Source organism: Scyliorhinus torazame, chromosome 16 (assembly GCF_047496885.1).
Source record: "Scyliorhinus torazame isolate Kashiwa2021f chromosome 16, sScyTor2.1, whole genome shotgun sequence".
Taxonomy (NCBI): Eukaryota; Metazoa; Chordata; class Chondrichthyes; order Carcharhiniformes; family Scyliorhinidae; genus Scyliorhinus; species Scyliorhinus torazame.
Window position 1 is genome coordinate 40,278,603 of NC_092722.1, and position 7,134 is coordinate 40,285,736.

Sequence of the window (7,134 nt, forward strand, 5' to 3'; positions counted from 1 at the left end):
GACAGGACAGCCTCCCACTGTCTGACACAGCCTCCCACTGTCTGACACAGCCTCCCACTGTCTGACACAGCCTCCCACTGTTTGACACAGCCTCCCACTGTCTGGCACAGCCTCCCGCTGTCTGACAGGACAGCCTCCCACTATCTGACACAGCCTCCTGCTGTCTGACACAACCTCCTGCTGTCTGACACAGCCTCCCACTGTCTGACACAGCCTCCCGCTGTCTAACACAGCCTCCCGCTGTCTGACACAGCCTCCCGCTGTCTGACAGGACTGCCTCCCACAATCTGACACAGCCTCCTGCTGTCTGACAGGACAGTCTCCTGCTGTTTGACAGGACAGTCTCCTGCTGTTTGACAGGACAGTCTCCTGCTGTTTGACAGGACAGCCTCCCGCTGTCTGACAGGACAGTCTCCCACTGTCTGACACAGCCTCCTGCTTTCTGACAGGACAGCCTCCCGCTGTCTGACAGGACAGCCTCCCACTGTCTGGCACAGCCTCCTGCTGTTTGACAGGACAGCCTCCCACTGTTTGACAGGAATCTCCTGTTGTCTGACATGACAGTTTCCCGCTGTTTGACAGGACCGTCTCTGTTATAACCTGCCTACTTACCATTGGCTGGGGACTAATGACTATCCCACAATCCTGTGGGAGTATGAGCTTCCCCAATGAGGGGGGGGGCGGAGAAACCACTAGTAAACTCCTAGTATAAATAAAGCTGGCCAGTTCAGGAACCAGCAGGAAGGAGTATGTAGCAAGGGAAGTTACTGCTACTGTTATGTATATATGTTATAGTAAATAAATGTTATTACTTTGTATCCTTAAAACTCGTGCTGGATTCTTCGTGACCCTTACAAAACTGGCGACGAAGGTTAAAGTGAATAGCTGTCCACACTGCTGAAGCCACCTCCCTGGATTTTTGTTGGATACAGGTTGGAAGTTGTTTTCTATTATACCATGCCTCTGTACGGACGTTTGGATGTTTTTGATGCTGCGCTGGAAAGCTGGAACCAGTACACACAACGGATGCGTTACTATTTCCGGGCAAACAATATCACCGAAAACGAGCGCCAGGTGGTCATATTGCTCACCGCCTGCGGGCCGCATACATTTGTGGTGATTAGGAGCCTTACGTACCCAGCTGCACTGGACACCAAAACGTTTGATGAACTTGTGAATATAGTGGGGCAACATTTTAACCCAACCCCGTCCACGATAGTCCAGCGTTACCGGTTTAATACCGCTGAGAGGACCCCTGGAGAATCCCTTGCCGATTTTCTATCCAGGCTACGCAGGATTGCGGAGTACTGTGACTATGGTGAGACCTTGTCAGAAATGTTACCCGACCGTTTGGTTTGCGGTATTAACAATGCGGCCACCAAGAGAAAGTTGTTAGCGGAGCCAACATTGACTTTTCAACAGGCCATTCAAATAGTATTGTCCCGAGAGAGTGCAGAGCGAGGAGTACAGGAGCTACAGGGAATGGAAGTGCATGCCTTGGGGCGCAACCCCTTCCATCCAAAAACGTCCCCCCGCACTCCTGCGGTACCTTGGGCGAGGCAACGTCCGGACCGACGCCAGTGGCCATCGGACATTCCTCCCCGAAGGGAGCCTTCTCCGGAGCCAATGGATGAGGAGCCATGTCTGTGTCAGACTTGTAGGCGCCGACCCCGTCGCGGCCGGCGGTCCTGGGGGCGCCAGAGGCGCCGTCGTTCCGACCGAAACTGGGACCCGCCCAGGGGCCGTAACTGGGACCAGCCCAGAGGCCGTACCTTCCATGTGGATGAACCTGCGGCGACTACTCCTGAGGACGTGGAGACGGAGGACGACTGCCTGCAGCTGCATTGTGTGGCAGCTCCCCGTGTGGCGCCCATTAAGGTGACAGTACGGGTCAATGGCCACCCGCTTGAGATGGAGTTGGATACTGGCGCAGCGGTCTCCGTGATCACCCAGAGGACATTCAAACTCATTAAGCAGGGTGTACAGACCCTTACATTAACCGACTCACAGGCCAGGTTGGCCACCTACACGGGGGAACCACTGGACATTGTAGGAACTACAATGACCCCTGTTGTTTATAGACGCCAGGAGGGGCGTTTCCCACTTATCGTGGTGCGTGGCCATGGGCCCAGCCTGTTGGGTCGGGACTGGTTGCGCCATTTGCGGTTGCAATGGCAGCACATCCTCCAAACAGTTTCTGGAGGGTTGACTGAGGTGCTAGGATGATACCCAGATGTATTCCAGCCTGGTTTGGGGAAAATAAAAGGGGCCGTAGCCCGTATCCAAGTTGAACCAGGAGCCACGCCGCGCTATTTCCGGGCGCGCCCAGTGCCTTACGCCTTGCTCGAGAAGGTAGAAGGGGAGCTCACTCGTTTGGAGAGTTTGGGTATTATCAGGCCCGTCCATTTTGCTGACTGGGCAGCACCAATTGTACCTGTAATGAAGCCAGATGCCGCAGTTCGCTTGTGTGGCGACTATAAACTTACAGTGAATACGGTTTCCCGACTCGACCAATATCCAATGCCTCGCATAGAGGATCTCTATGCGAAACTTGCAGGTGGACTCTCGTTCACAAAATTAGATACGAGTCACATATCTGCAGTTGGAGCTGGACCCTGCCTCCTGACCATATGAAACGATTAATACACACCGGGGCCTGTATGAATATACACGGTTGCCCTTTGGCGTATCCTCTGCCTGCGCAATTTTTCAACGTGTTATGGAGGGCATTTTGAGAGGTTTACCACGTGTGGCTGTCTACCTAGATGACGTTTTGATTATAGGGACGTCGGAGCAGGAACATTTGGAAAATCTGGAGGCTGTCCTTAGACGCCTTTCGGAGGCTGGAGTCGCACAAAGTGCGTATTTCAGGCAAAGGAAGTAGTCTACCTAGGTTATCGGGTGGACCGCGAAGGTCTGTACCCCGTCGCAGAGAAGGTGCGTGCAATTCAACATGCCCCCGCCCCGACTGACACTTCGCATCTTCGTTCTTTTCTCGGTCTCGTAAACTATTACGGGAAGTTTCTCCCCAATCTGGCAACTACACTGGCCCCTTTGCACCTTCTGCTAAAGAAAAATCACACCTGGGTTTGGGGTCAGCCGCACGAAACCGCTTTCCGGCGGGTAAAGCAACAATTGTCGTCGTCTGGATTACTAACCCACTATGATCCTGGAAAACCTTTGCTCGTCACATGTGATGCATCCCTGTTTGGTATTGGGGCCGTCCTGTCCCACAAGATGGAGAACGGGGCCGAGTGACCGATAGCTTTCGCCTCCCGCACATTGACTGCAGCGGAGAAAAAGTACGCGCAGATCGAGAAGGAGGGCCTGGCAGTGGTTTTTGCGGTGAAACACTTCCACCAGCACGTGTACGGCCGCCATTTCACTATCGTGACTGATCATATGCCCCTGCTGGGACTTTTCAGAGAGGATAAGCCAATACCGCCCATTGCTTCTGCACGGATCCAGCGCTGGGCTTTGTTGCTTGCTGCCCTTACAAAAGTCTCCCACTGTTTGATATGAGTCTACTGCTGTCCCACTCCCACTCTGGCAGACTCCCACTGTCTGACTGGACAGTCTCCCGCTGTCTGACAGGACAGTCCCTGTTGCCTGACAGGGCAGACTCCTACTGTCTGACTGGACAATCTCCCGCTGTCTGACAGGACAGTCTCCACTGTTTGACAGGACAGTCTCCCTAGATTTTACAGGACAATCTCCAGCTGTCTGATACAGCCTCCCACTGTCTGATAGGCCAGTCTTTCACTGTCTGACAGGACATGTCTCCCGCTATTTTACAAGACAGTCTTCCACTGTTTGACAGGACAGTCTCCCACTGTCTGACAGGACAGTCTTCCACTGTCATTCAGGACAACCTCCTGCTATCTGACAGGACACTCTCCCACTGTCTGACCGGACAGTCTCCACTATCTGAGAGAACAGTCTCCTGCTGTCTTACAGGACAGTCTCCCGGTGTCTGACAGGACAGTCTCCTGCTGTCTGACAGGGCAGTCTCCCGGTGTCTGACAGGACAGTCTCCTGCTGTCTGACAGGGCAGTCTCCTGCTATCTGTCAGGGCAGTCTCCTGCTGTCTGACAGGACAGTCTCCTGCTGTTTGACAGGACAGCCTCCCACTGTTTGACAGGAATCTCCTGATGTCTGACAGGACAGTTTCCTGCTGCTTGACGGCGTCTCCTGTTGTCTGACAGGGCAGTTTCCTGCTGTTTGACAGGATGGTCTCCCACTGTTTTATAGGAGTCTACTGCTGTCTGACACAGCCACCTGTTGTCTGACAGGGCAGACTCCCACTGTCTGACTGGACAGTCTCCCGCTGTCTCACAGGACAGCCACCTGTTGTCTGACAGGGCCGACTCCTACTGTTTGACTGGACAGTCTCCCTCTGTCTGACAGGACAGTCTTCCGATGTCTGACAGGATAATCTCTCGCTGTCTAACAGGACAGTCTCCCGCTGTCTGACAGGACAGTCTCCCGCTGTCTGACAAGACAGTCTCCTGATGCCACAGATAATGTGACCCATTTTATGTAACCACAATCTAAATATAATTGTACAGTGATAATGAACAAGCTGCTATGCAAAGACATTTTTGCATGGGTCACAATTTTCTAATAAAATTAAACTAATTTGCAAATCTTTGTGCACCGGAACAGTGAATCATTTGTTCAGCAATTTGCTGAATTGGTAAGTTTAATTGTTGCTTTCCTTGGCTCGAAAGTCGCTGTGCTGTTTAAATTAGTCCTGAAATACATCTACGTCATACTAAGCCATGCATTCCAGGAGGTGCCTGATTTGCTGGTGTAAGGTGGAATGTTGGTGGGATGCTAAAGCTGGCATTCGGAATAGAAAAAAAGCAAACTGGCGACTCTCCTGCTGAGAAAAGCATGAGTGGATGTTGGGTTAGCCCTCGGTCAGATGCGATGCTCCTTGTGGCTCATCGACATTCACTGTTGGGTCAAGTACCCGAGGGCATACGGTGCCAGGCGAACTGCTCCCCAGCCCTTCAGGTAAGAAGGAAGTGCACAACCTGTAACAAGATCATTTTGGGGGCATCAGTTACATTAACAGAGCAGGTAAGTACTCAGATGATGTACGTAAGGGTTGTAATGTGTAAGGGTGGTTGACATATCTATTTAAATTTAGTCCAATGGTAGTGACACCTGTATAAAAAATACCCATGATTTGCCAATCAAGGCCTGGTGTCTGAAAGCAATGTCACAAGGTGCTCAGGTTTCTGAAGATACACAAAGACGGGTTTTCATGAGGCAGTTTCTGTTCCTGGCAAATCCAGGTCAGGTTTCAGTGCTGGTCACTGACACTGCCAGGCTCATTTTAACCTAACCAACTCAATGTGACATAGACAGAATCAGGTTGGATGCCCATTTCACACCCCACCCGACTTTACTCTGTATTGGCTTCAATTGAGGGTAATAAAGGGCAAGGCGTTAACTGGAGTTGAGGACGTTAACTGGTGTTGGGGACGTTAACTGGAGTTGGGACGTTAACTGGAGTTGGGACGTTATCTGGAGTTGGGACGTTAAGTGGAGTTGAGACGTTAAGTGGAGTTGGGACGTTAACTGGAGTTGGGATGTTATCTGGAGTTGGGATGTTATCTGGAGTTGGGATGTTATCTGGAGTTGGGATGTTATCTGGAGTTGGGTTTTAACTGGAGTTGGGATGTTATCTGGAGTTGGGATGTTATCTGGAGTTGGGATGTTATCTGGAGTTGGGTTTTAACTGGAGTTGGGGTGTTATCTGGAGTTGGGATGTTATCTGGAGTTGGGACATTATCTGGAGTTGGGACGTTAACTGGAGTTGGGACGTTATCTGGAGTTGGGATGTTAACTGGAGTTGGGACGTTAACTGGAGTTGGGACGTTAACTGGGGTTGGGACGTTAACTGGAGTTGGGACGTTAACTGGAGTTGAGGACGTTAACTGGTGCTGGGGACGTTAACTGGAGTTGGGACGTTAACTGGAGTTGGGACGTTATCTGGAGTTGGGACGTTAAGTGGAGTTGGGACGTTAAGTGGAGTTGAGACGTTAAGTGGAGTTGGGACGTGAACTGGAGTTGGGACGTGAACTGGAGTTGGGACGTGAACTGGAGTTGGGACGTGAACTGGAGTTGGGACGTGAACTGGAGTTGGGACGTGAACTGGAGTTGGGACGTGAACTGGAGTTGGGACGTGAACTGGAGTTGGGACGTGAACTGGGGTTGGGACGTGAACTGGAGTTGGGACGTGAACTGGAGTTTGGACATGTAATTGAAAATATGGAAAGATGTGTGATTTGAAACATGGAAGTCTGGCAATATCTGGTCTGAGAGAAACATGAGAGGATACAGGGAAAGATCCCACAAAGGGTTAACAGCAGATGCAAAGAGCAGAATTATAAATTGCAGATTCCTTCTCCCAAACAGGCTTAGCAAACAAACAGGACTTTTGTATGAAGCTAAAAACAATGGCTCACACCTTCATTGAAATTAACCATCTTAGTCAGCATCTGGAAAAGCATGGATGAGGGTTTCAGTTGAGTTAGGTGATAAATGTAAACCTTTCAAGTTATAACCAAGTGGAATTTTAGCATTATGCTAAAAGCAATGATTCACACCTTCATTGAAGTAAAATCAGCAGATAGAAAAGAATGACTAGGGGGACAAATATATAGGTGTGAAGCTCTGCTGACATCAGGTAAATTAAAAGAAAATTGGAGACTATCAGTCTACGAGAAACATAATTTAAAGCCAAAATCAAATTCAAAATTATGAGCTGGGGACACAATTTCAAAATAAAACTATAGAAATGACAGGGATCAAAATTCACACGTCGATTGAAATCAAAGCATTTTTGAACATCACAGAGGACACAGGACACAATATAAACAGACCTGAGAGGTGAGGTCAACTCAAAATGAATAATTAGTTGTATTAGAATGTTTAGATCAAAGATACTTTTTATAATTCAAGTGAAATAAAGATTACTTTATGATAAAGCCATAAAAACTTAATAACTGCTAGAAAGAGAATATAAACTCAGAGACCAGAGCAGGAACTACCAGAACTCAGAGAGAACTCAGAGAGAGAGAAAACATTACTCAGTGATGGGAAAGCAACATCGGAAGCCCG